The following is a 12445-nucleotide window of genomic DNA, read 5'->3' on the forward strand; positions in this document are numbered from 1 at the left end:
GAGATTCAGTAGGCAAGTGACACTTTAAAATAAGGAGTATTGAGGTATTTTTTCCATTATTACAGTTGTGAATAACCACTGCTATAAGGTATGTGTTTGTTAATCATTCAGTTGTGTCAGACTCTTTGCAGTCCCATGGACTGTAGCCCACCAAGCTCCTCTGTCCGTGGAATTCTATAGGCAAGTATACTGGAGTGGGTTGCCATTCCCTTCTCCAGAGGATCTTCCCAACCTAGGGATCAAACCCAGATCTCTTGCACTGAGGAGGATTCTTTACCGTCTGAGCTACTACAGAGCTATAGGGTATAAATAAGTATAAATAACCTTTTTAAGTGGAAAAATAAATGGACAGAACACTGAAATTTTCAGAGAAATTTTTAAAACTATTTTTGTTAATTTCAGAAAGATTGGCAAGGTTTCTGAATGTTTTACAACAAGGAAATCCTTGAAGAGGAGTTTGTAGTCACCAAAAACAGAGTCAGTAGAATACATAGAAAAATGTACAAGTCCATTGTCCTCCTTTTTAAGTACAAAAGTAAATCTAAAGGTGCAACCAAGTACAGAATCACAGAGAACTACATGAATGAGCAAATAGATGGATGAAAGTATGAATCCGTATCACCTTAAGGGTTAGTTAAACTCTTTGGGATGTTCCTTATCTTTCTCAGCCTACTTAGAAATGAATGGATGATGATGCTTTAGTGCCCCAGAGTCTTTCATTACTTCTAATCCCAAAGTAAAAGATGATAGTTCCAATATGACTATTAATTCCCGAGTTAACTTGCATTATTTTGTCAAGTGCCACCAAGGAATTGCTGTCAGTCACCCAGTTTTCTTTTTTCTTTTCCTCTGATGTACAGAGCTGCTCTAGGTAATATATGCTTCTCATCAGATTGTACTGATCTGTAAGAGAACTGGTGTCCTGGGGCCAGGAGATCAGACTTTTCAAGGTTGGTGGCAGTAGATCTTACATTGGTAAAACCAAATGTGTTTTGCTGGGAGTATTGATAAAACCATTCATTTTTACTGAGGGCTATTCACATTGATAGATGGTCAAATACAAGAAGCAAAATAAATATGGATGATCCCAGCATTACTGCCTCTGACACTTTTTTTTATTACTTTAATATTTTTCTATATAGTCTATAGGTGTGGATAGATGCCAGGCTGACAATTTTCCTATGCCTCCCAGAATTACATTTATTAGTTTTATGTATTAATTCTTAAAGGAAAAGATATTTTTCTGTATGAAGATGTGGTGCTTCAACTTGATGATGTGACTGCTGTTTTCTAAATAAAGGAGTGTAGCATATGCAGATGACGCCACTCTAGTGGCAGAAAGCAAAGAGGACCTAAAGAGCTTCTTAATGAGAGTGAAAGAGGAAAGTGGAAAAGCTGGCTTAAAACTCAACATTCGAAAAACTAAGATCAAGGCATCCGGTCCCATTACTTCATGGCAAACAGAAGAGGAAAAAATGGAAACAGTGACAGATTTTATTTTCTTGGACTCCAAAATCACTGCAGACGGCAACTGCAGCCACGGAATTAAAAGACGCTTACTCCCTGGGAGGAAAGCCATGACAAATCTAGACAGCATATTAAAAAGCAGAGACATCACTTTGCCAACAAAGGTCTGTATAGTCAAAGCTATGGTTTTTCCAGTGGTCATGTGTGGTTGTGAAAGTTGGACCATAAAGAAGGTTGAGCCCTGAAGAATTGATGTTTTCAAATTGTGGTGCTGGAGGAAACTCTTGAGAATCCCTTGGACAGCAAGGGGATCAAACCAGTCAATCTTAAAGGAAATCAACCCTGAATATTCACTGGAAGGACTGATTCTGAAGCTGAAGCTCCAATAGTTTGGCCACCTAATGAGACCAGCTGACTCATTAGAAAAGACCCTGATGCTGGAAAAGATTGAGGGCAGGAGGTGAAGGGGCAACAGAAGATGAGATGATTGGATGGCATCCCCAACTCAATGCACATGAATTTGAGCAAACTCTGGAGATAGTGATAGAGCTTCCCTGGTGGCTCAGAGGATAAAGCATCTGCCTGTGATGGGGGAGACCCGGGTTTGATCCCTGGGCTGGGAAGATCCCCTGGAGAGGGAAATGGCAACCCACTCCAATATTCTTGCTTGGAGAATCCCATGGACAGAGGAGCCTGGCGGGCTACAGTCCACGGGGTCGCAAAGAGTCGGACATGATTGAGCGACTTCACTCACTCACTCTGGAGATAGTGAAGGACAGAGAAGCCTGGTGTGCTGTAGTCCATAGGGTTGCAAAGAGTTGGACATGACTTAGCAACTGAACAAGAAAGCAAAATATGCAGATAAATTGAAATTTGAAATTATTGAAATCTTCCTAAAACAAAATTTTTATAATTCTCTTTCTTAATAAACTATATTCAGTATAGCCCTTTTATCTTCTATATTTTGTCTTGCTTCAGGACATAAAGGATCATTTATACTTCTATTATAGAACTATACATAAACATGGAGGGAGAAAGTCACTTACGTCTCTTTATCTTCAGGCTCTAGCCCCAGAAATGCGTTTGAAACAGTAGCTAAAATCCTTTTTTGTCCAGTGTTTTCTTCTGGTTGTCTCTTAATCCAAGGGCTCACTGAGCACTGCCCCAAATTCAGTTTCACTGGAAATTTAATTATTTGAGGTTTTAAAATTGATGTTGATCCTTTTTTTCCAATTTCAACTGGAAATCATACATTTTAATAAGATATGTTTATGTTGCTGACTAAGCCAAGCAAATAATTATCTCCTGAGTTCTACAAAGCAAGCATTTTAAAGCAAAATCCTAAGTTAGATTACTTGAGATTTGAATTTATCTGCCGGTTGAATGCTATGATCATCTCCATCTTTCTCCTAAGTCTTCATTCATTGTTCAGGCAATGAATATTTATTGAGTGTCTACAACCTGTCAGACAGCATGTGAGATGCTGGGGAACACATGGATAACAATCCACAATCTTGCTTTCAGTGTGCTTATAATGCTAGTGGGATTTCAGGCAGGGATTCTCTCTTCAGCATCACTGGTTGATAAAATCAAGACTGGATTTCAAGTTCATTGTTCTCTCAGTCAATTTTAAAAAAGCAAAGTTTTAGCAGTTTTGCTGAAAAATTCAAGCTCTCTGGCTGTGAAAGTTTGTAGGAAGGACTTCCCTGGTGGCTCAGACGGTAAAGCATCTGTCTACAATGTGGGAGACCTGGGTTCGATCCCTGGGTCGGAAGATCCTCTGGAGAAGGAAATGGCAATCCACTCCAGTACTATTGCCTGGTAAATCCCATGGACAGAGAAGCCTGGTAAGCTACAGTCCATGGGGTCGCAAAGAGTCGGACATGACTGAGCAACTTCACTTTAACAGTTGATGGTATGAGATGAGTGGTTTTCAAATTCTAGCATGCCTAGAATTACTGGTTCAGTTCAGTTCAGTCGCTCAGTCGTGTCCGACTCTGTGACCCCATGAACTGCAGCCTGCCAGGCCTCCCTGTCCATCACCAACTTCTCATGTTCATTGAGTCGGTAATGCTTGCTGGGCCCCACCCCCAAGATTCTGATGCAATAGGTCTGGAGTTGGAGGGAGTGGTTGGTTTGCATTTCTAAGAGGTCCCCAGGTGATACAGATGATGCTGGTAGGGGGGCTACACTTTGAGAACCGCTGGTCTAAAGTATTTTCTTCCTTAACAGGCTGTTCTTCTGGGGATGAAAATGACATTAATAGTAATAAACATAGAATAGCTCACACCTAGTGAGTTCTTGTGGATTATCAAGTATTCTGCTCTTTACGTCTATCATTACATTCATTTCTCACACAACTTAATGAAATAGTTGTGATTACTATGCTCATTCTGTAGGTGGGGAAACAAACATTTGGAAAGGTTAATTAATTTGCCCAGAGTTAGTAAGCGACCAAGGCCAGGATCTGAGCTTAAGTCTTTCTGACACACATCTGTGCCCCAGCCACCACACTATTCTGCCTTCCTATGATGGGCCAGCACACCTGGGCAGTGACAGTACAATCATGATCTCCTTGGGGGACACCAAAGAGATATCTGTCAGGCCTGTCTTCACATGTGCCTGCACCTAGGGGTGTTTTGAGTAGAGAGCCCTGTGGCCATTCATCAGTTCAGTCAGTTCGGTCACTCAGTCGTGTCCGACTCTTTGCAACCCCACGGACTGCATGCAGCACGCCAGGTCTCCCTGTCCATCACCAGCTCCCAGAGCTTGCTCAAACTCCTGTCCATGGAGTCAGTGGTGCCATCCAATCATCTCATCCTCTGTCACCCCCTTCTCCTCCTGCCTTCAATCTTTCCCAGCATCAGGGTCTTTTCCTGATGTGAGTCAGTTCCAAAGTATTGGGAGTTTCAGTTTCAGCATCAGTCCTTCCAATGAATATTCAAGACTGATTTCATTTAGGATTGACTGGTTTGATCTCCTTGCAGTCCAAGGGACTCTCAAGAGTCTTCTCCAACACCATAGTTCAAAAGCATCAATTATTCAGCGCTCAGCTTTCTTTATAGTTCAACTCTCACATTCATGGGAAAGAGCAGAACTTCCTTTAGTCATTTATTCTAGTGACTAAGAAACTTTTTGCAATGGAAAATTTTCTTTTTAATTGGATGAAATGCCTCCATTTTACATATTTTAAAAGCCTTTAAATCACCAAGAATTAGATAACCAGCACACCCAGTTGAATTGACCACAGCTCTAGATGGAACAAGATTTGACAGTGAGGGCTAGAACAGGGTTTGCTTTTCCCCAAAGGTCTGCAGGGGAGTTCCTCCCACCTCTTACCCTGGCATCCAGCTCTCCCACCTACCAACTGTGGAGAACCCTTTCACATGGACTATTATTATAATAATATGACTTTATTATTATAGAACACAGATGCAGAAAAAACATAGGGTGATAGCATGATTTAATAATTCTGAGGTGAGCGTCAATAAATAAAACTTTGTCACCCACTATGATGGCTAATTGTATGTGTCAGCTTGACTGGGCAAAGAAATGTCTTTATGTTAATGCTGCCCTAATCATCTAGGTTGTTCAAAAGTCATGCTCAGGAAAGGGTCTTAGGAATAGGATTTACTTGACTGGTAAACCATGCTGTATTTCTGAGTGTCTGTGAGGATGCCTCTGAAAGAAATTAGTTTTTGAGTCAGTAGACTGAGTGAAGCAGATTGCCCTTAGCTTATTTAAAAGCTTTGATGTGTCTTTAAGTCTTTTTTAACTTACAGATTCCCTTTCTTTTCCTTAAAATTTATGTAGAAGACTCTGGGGCATTTGACCTTTAGAACTACCCCAAATCTGGCATCATCCCATCCAGAGCCTGAACAGAACAAGAAGGCAGAGGAAGCCTGGCTTTGCTCTCTGCTTAAGCTGAGACAACCATCTTCTCCTGCCCTTGAGTGCTGGCCCTCCTGATTCTCAGGCTTTGGGACTCAGACCAGGACATATACCATTGGTCCCTTGATTCTCAGGCCTTCAGACTTGGGCTGGATCACACCACTGGCCTTCCTGTTCTCTAGCTTGCACGTGGTAGATCGTGGTACTTCTCGGCCTCCACAATCACGTGAGTCCATTCCTGTAATGAATCTATATGTGTGTATTTTTGTGTATCTATAAATATCCTGTTAATTCTGTTTCTCTGAAGAACGCCGACTAATACACCCACTTGAAGTCCCACCTTCCCCACAAAAGTAACCATATCCTGACTTTACTGTAATCATTTAGCTGCATTTTTTATTGTTCTGTATATGTGCCTCCCTTAGCACTGTGGTTTAGTTCTTGCTCATTTAAAAAATTTGAGGTGTCTTTAAGTCTCTTTTAACTTACAGATTCCCTCTCTTTTCCTTAAAATCTACATGGAGGAGTCCCGGCCACTGGACCTGTAGCATTTCCCCAAATCTGGACTGTGTTCATTGCAGTCTCTTGGTGCAGTACAACATGGTCCCCTGACTTCTGTATTTCCTGAAAATTGGCAACTATGTCCAGACACTGGATCAGACTCATTTTGGCAAAATCGTAGGTAGTATTTAGCAAGATCATAGGAGGTCCGTGATTATCTGATTGTCTCTCTTTTAGTGATAAGAACAACTTTGATGCTTTAACGTGTACATCTTTTAACTCATTAGAGGTGCACAGTGATGCCATCTTAATTCTATCCTTTCTTTCTGTTAATTGGAATACATTCATAGAGAGATTCTTCATTACCATTGATCAATCAATGGTATAATTTACATAGGGAAAGAAGGATAAATGCTTGATTCTTGCCTGTTATTTACTAATTCTCATGAATTAGTTCCCTGCCATACCTCAAAGGTGACCAGTTCCTATTTTTTTAAAGATTATTTAAGAACTCACGGATTTAAACAAGTCAAACAAGAGATGGCAAGGGTGAACGTCGACATTCTAGGAATCAGCGAACTAAAATGGACTGGAACGGGTGAATTTAACTCAGATGACCATTATATCTACTACTGCGGGCAGGAATCCCTCAGGAGAAATGGAGTAGCCATCATGGTCAACAAAAGAGTCTGAAATGCAGTACTTGGATGCAATCTCAAAAACAACAGAATGATCTCTGTTTATCTCCAAGGTAAACCATTCAGTATCACAGTTATCCAAGTCTATGTCCCAACCAGTAACGCTGAAGAAACTGAAGTTGAACGGTTTTATGAAGACCTACAAGACCTTGTAGAACTAACACCCAAAAAAGATGTCCTTTTCATTCTAGGGGACTGGAATGCAAAAGTAGGAAGTCAAGAAACACCTGGAGTAACAGGCAAATTTGGCTTTGGAATGCGGAATGAAGCAGGGCAAAGACTAATAGAGTTTTGCCAAGAAAATGCACTGTTCATAGCAAACACCCTCTTCCAACAACACAAGAGAAGACTCTACACATGCACATCACCAGATGGTCAACACCGAAATCAGATTGATTATATTCTCTGCAGCCAAAGATGGAGAAGCTCTATTCAGTCAGCAAAAACAAGACCAGGAGCTGACTGTGGCTCAGATCATGAACTCCTTATTACCAAATTCAGACTCAAATTGAAGAAAGTAGGGAAAACCGCTAGACCATTCAGGTATGACCTAAATCAAATCCCTTATGATTATACAGTGGAAGTGAGAAATAGAGTTAAGGGCCTAGATCTGATAAATAGAGTGCCTGATGAACTATGGAATGAGGCTCGTGACATTGTACAGGAGACAGGGATCAAGACCATCCCCATGGAAAAGAAATGCAAAAAAGCAAAATGGCTGTCTGGGGAGGCCTTGCAAATAGCTGTGAAAAGAAAAGAGGCGAAAAGCAAAGGAGAAAAGGAAAGATATAAGCATCTGAATGCAGAGTTCCAGAGAATAGCAAGAAGAGATAAGAAAGCCTTCTTCAGCGATCAATGCAAAGAAATAGAGGAAAAGAACAGAATGGGAAAGACTAGAGATCTCTTCAAGAAAATTAGAGCTACCAGGGGAACATTTCATGCAAAGATGGGCTCGATAAAGGACAGAAATGGTATGGACCTAACAGAAGCAGAAGATATTAAGAAGAGGTGGCAAGAATACATGGAAGAACTGTACAAAAAAGATCTTCATGACCCAGATAATCATGATGATGTGATCACTCATCTAGAGCCAGACATCTTGGAATGTGAAGTCAAGTGGGCCTTAGAAAACATCACTACGAACAAAGCTAGTGGAGGTGATGGAATTCCAGTTGAGCTCTTTCAAAGCCTGAAAGATGATGCTGTGAAAGTGCTGCACTCAATATGCCAGCAAATTTGGAAAACTCAGCAGTGGCCCCAGGACTGGAAAAGGTCAGTTTTCATTCCAATTCCAAAGAAAGGCAATGCCAAAGACTGCTCAGACTACCACACAATGGCACTCATTTCACACACTAGTAAAGTAATGTTCAAAATTCTCCAAGCCAGGCTTCAGCAATACGTGAACCGTGAACTCCCTGATGTTCAAGCTGGTTTTAGAAAAGGCAGAGGATCCAGAGATCAAATTGCCAACATCCGCTGGATCATGGAAAAAGCAAGAGAGTTCCAGAAAAACATCTATTTCTGCTTTATTGACTATGCCAAAGCCTTTGACTGTGTGGATCACAATAAACTGTGGAAAATTCTGAAAGAGATGGGAATATCAGACCACCTAACCTGCCTCTTGAGAAACCTACATGCAGGTCAGGAAGCAACAGTTAGAACTGGACGTGGAACAACAGACAGTTTCCAAATAGGAAAAGGAGTACGTCAAGGCTGTATATTGTCACCCTGCTTATTTAACTTCTATGCAGAGTACATCATGAGAAACGCTGGGCTGGAAGAAACACAAGCTGGAATCAAGATTGTCGGGAGAAATATCAATAACCTCACATATGCAGATGACACCACCCTTATGGCAGAAAGCAAAGAGAAGCTAAAAAGCCTCTTGATGAAAGTGAAAGAGGAGAGTGAAAAATTTGGCTTAAAGCTCAACATTCAGAAAACGAAGATCATGGCATCCAGTCCCATCACTTCATGGGAAATTGATGGGGAAACAGTGGAAACAGTGTCAGACTTTATTTTGGGGGGCTCCAAAATCACTGCAGATGGTGATTGCAGCCATGAAATTAAAAGATGCTTACTCCTTGGAAGAAAAGTTATGACCAACCTAGATAGTATATTCAAGAGCAGAGACATTAGTTTGCCGACTAAGGTCCGTCTAGTCAAGGCTATGGTTTTTCCAGTGGTCATGTATGGATGTGAGAGTTGGACTGTGAAGAAGGCTGAGCACCGAAGAATTGATGCTTTTGAACTGTGGTGTTGGAGAAGACTCTTGAGAGTCCCTTGGACTGCAAGGAGATCCAACCAGTCCATTCTGAAGGAGATCAGCCCTGAGATTTCTTTGGAAGGAATGATACTAAAGCTGAAACTCCAGTACTTTGGCCACCTTATGTGAAGAGTTGACTCACTGGAAAAGACTCTGATGCTGGGAGGGATTTGGGGGCAGGAGGAGAAGAGGACGACAGAGGATGAGATGGCTGGATGGCATCATGGACTCGATGGACATGAGTCTGAGTGAACTCCGGGAGTTGGTGATGGACAGGGAGGCCTGGCGTGCTGTGATTCATGGGGTCGCAAAGAGTCGGACACGACTGAGCGACTGAACTGCAATGATAGGTGGAAAAGGAAAAGGCAATGGCAACCCACTCCAGTACTCTTGTCTGGAAAATCCCATGGATAGAGAAGCCTGGTGGGCTGCACTCCATGGGGTCAGGAAGAGTCAGACACGACTGACTTCACTCTCACTTTTCACTTTCATGCATTGGAGAAGGAAATGGCAACCCACTCCAGTGTTCTTGCCTGGGGAATCCCAGGGACGGGGGAGCCTTTGGGCTGCCTGCCGTCTATGGGGTCGCACAGAGTCAGATATGACTGAAGCGACTTAGCAGCAGCAGCAGCATAGGTTTAAAAACGTTGCATGTATTATCATTATTGAAACTCAAATTATCACATCTATATAAAATTACCACATTGCACCTGAAATCTTCCATTATTCTAATGAGCCCCAGGTTCTTTTCAAGAGAAATTAAATTTTAAAGCCATATCTAGTGCTGCTGGATCAGTCTGTTTCTGGGCCTTTTCAGTGGACACAGTCAGGAAAATATGTCTCTGTAGATACATATATACATCTGTACATATATTTCACATCTGGTCTTTCCCCTATTTTTTATTAGTTGCACTTTGTCTACAGTGTCTCTTAGCCCTCCCATAGTCTTCGTTCCACATGTGAAATACACCATATGTAAAATATACCGTATGTAATGTCCACCATCAGTCCTTACGTCACTGTGACCCTAGCCATCTCGGTTGTCTGAAGCCCATTCTCAGGAAAGGGTCTTAGGAATAGTATTGCCTAAGTCCTTGCATGTTGCAGAGTTTGTCTGTGCCCTTTATACTTGAAAATAACTTCTGCCGGATATTACATCCTTGATTCATACTTTCTTTCTTCAACTATCTTAAATATGTTACCCCATTTCCTTCTGAGAAAAAGCATTGGTATGGGGAAAGCCAAGTGGCAATTTCATTTTATTTCTCTTATAATTCATCTGTTCTTTTTTCTGTGTGTCCAAATAATTTTCCCTTCCCGTCTCTTCCTTTCTTTTCCAGATATAGCCTCATATTGGTCATTTGGGGTTGATATTCTCAGGTACATACTGTGTTTTTTTTCCAATATGTATTTCTAATATATGTGTGTGTGTGTGTGTGTGTATATATATATATTTAAATTTTTATTTAATTTGTCTGTGCTCTGCAGCATGTGGGACTTTAGTTCCTTAAGTAGGGATCAAACCTGCACCTCCTGCATTGAAACATGGAGTCTTAACACTGGGCCTCCAAGGAAGCCCCTATATTTTTTTACTGTAGACGATTTTTTCTTGAGTTATAGTTTTTAGTATTTGTTTTTTTGCTGTGACTTCTCTTCTGCAGGGACTGTTCCCTACACATTCGAGCTCCCTTGTGTATCTTTAATATTCCTCATTTTCTTTTGATCTCTTTTTAATTCTTTTCTCCATTTCTTTTTGGCTTTTAAAATGTTTCTCTTTGCCATATTTTCTTTCTCTTGGGATATTATTGTGCATATTTACTCTATATTCCTTCTAGTTTGCTCTTCATTTCTGAAATGATTTTCTTTTCTTTTCTTTCTAATTTGTATGAGTTCTGTCGCCTCATTTCTGAGCTCTTCTAATTTTGATTGTTTTTTTCCAAGTCTTCTGTTATTTCCTTAATGCCTTTGAACTCATTTTAAAGTAATTAGGTTACCATTTTGTCCTGTATCGTGTTATTTCTGGCTTGCTTTCCTTGCCTATGGGATGCTTCTGAGTTCCTTATTTTCCGTTTTCTTATCATTATCTGTATGGTATGTACCTTGATATTTTCCTATCACTCATTCTTAGTGAAATTAGTTTTTCTCAACTTTAGAATGAGGCGGGGGGTTAAACAAAGTGTTTCTTCCTCACAAAGCACCTCTCTTGCTGATTTTGTGTCCATGTTCAAACATATGGTAGCCTGCTCGCTCAGCTTTCTTGGCTGTTTCCCGCCTGTCCTTTGGCCTGAACTTTCTCTTTCCTTTCTCTGTGTTGTCCCTGTTCTGCTCATCTTTGCACTCCCAGCAGCTCCTCCCTAGTGCGGGCCCATTCTAGGAGGGAGCCTCGATCCCACAGGGGCCCCTGTGTCCTGCTTACCTCAGGCTCCTTGCACTCACTTTCTATAGGTGAGGGTAAAACCTCCTGGTTTTAGCTTCTGTTCTCAAATTGGTTTTCCATATTTTCCAGCGAAAGCCGTAGGCTGTACTGTGGTTTTCCTGTTCTTGGGTCCATAAGTCAGAGCCCCGTGCCTTCCCTCTTCTTCCCCCTGCGCAGATGGACGACCATGCAGGTCTTGTGAGTGTGGGTTTGTCTCCACCCATTTATATTTTGGGGTGCATGGGGGATACCTTGTTGTCCAGTTTTGTTTTAAATGTTGTCCATAGCCTTTTGCTTCTGCACTTTTCCAGAATCCTGCCATACAAAGGAGCTCTTGATCGATGTTTGCCCAGTTTCCTTCTCCTTGGGAGCAGGGAGAAGCATTTTAACCTCCCTGCTGAAGACATTTAAAAGTGCTTCTGATGGAGGACTCTCTCTTCTCCTCAGCCTACTTAAGCCTTTTTTCCTCTCCCTGGGCAGATTTTAGCAGGATGGAAGGGAAAACAGGTATGCATTAGTGCCTCACAGTGTGACAGAACCCTTGGAATGTTTTTCTTGTCTTGTTCTACATGGGACCAAACTGAAAGGTGACTGAGCAAGCAGAATGTTTCAGAGATGAAAGTTGATTCTGTTCCAGATGAAACTTGAGTGACTCATTCTTAATAGAGGAGACTCATTTAAAATACAGTTTTTCTAGGGCTAATACTGTGCTTCCAGGCAGCACCAGGCACCACTAGGAGAAACCAGCACTGTGACCAGAGAAGCATTTTTAACGCTTGTATTCACATGGTGAAAATTGGAGAGGTCTACGATTTTAACCCTATTCTAAAGGCCAGTTTCCTGAGTATAAAATCGCAGCAACCCACCCAAGGTGGCTTTCCTCACTCTTGCTTCTGGAAGAAGGCAGTGGCATGGCTATGTCAGCTCTCCTTCTTCCCTGCCTGGCAGGTCGTGTGCCCTCCCTGGGTCAGTAAAGGAACATCCACTCGCCAGGCTCTGCAGTTTTTCTGTGCAGGTGCTGGACATCCTTGAAAATCCAAGTGCTGTCCTGCTTGGGGCCATCTCTGACAGCTGGGACTCCTTGTGAGTTTCAGACCAGGCCGAGGCCCCCTGTGATAGGCATTTCTTTTATTAGCCAGGAGCCTACAAACAATCAGCCCTTCTACCGCAAGCCAGCATTTGGTGTTTGGCTGGAAAGTGTCTCTT

The sequence above is a fragment of the Budorcas taxicolor genome, chromosome 21, assembly GCF_023091745.1.
Source record: "Budorcas taxicolor isolate Tak-1 chromosome 21, Takin1.1, whole genome shotgun sequence".
NCBI lineage: Eukaryota > Metazoa > Chordata > Mammalia > Artiodactyla > Bovidae > Budorcas > Budorcas taxicolor.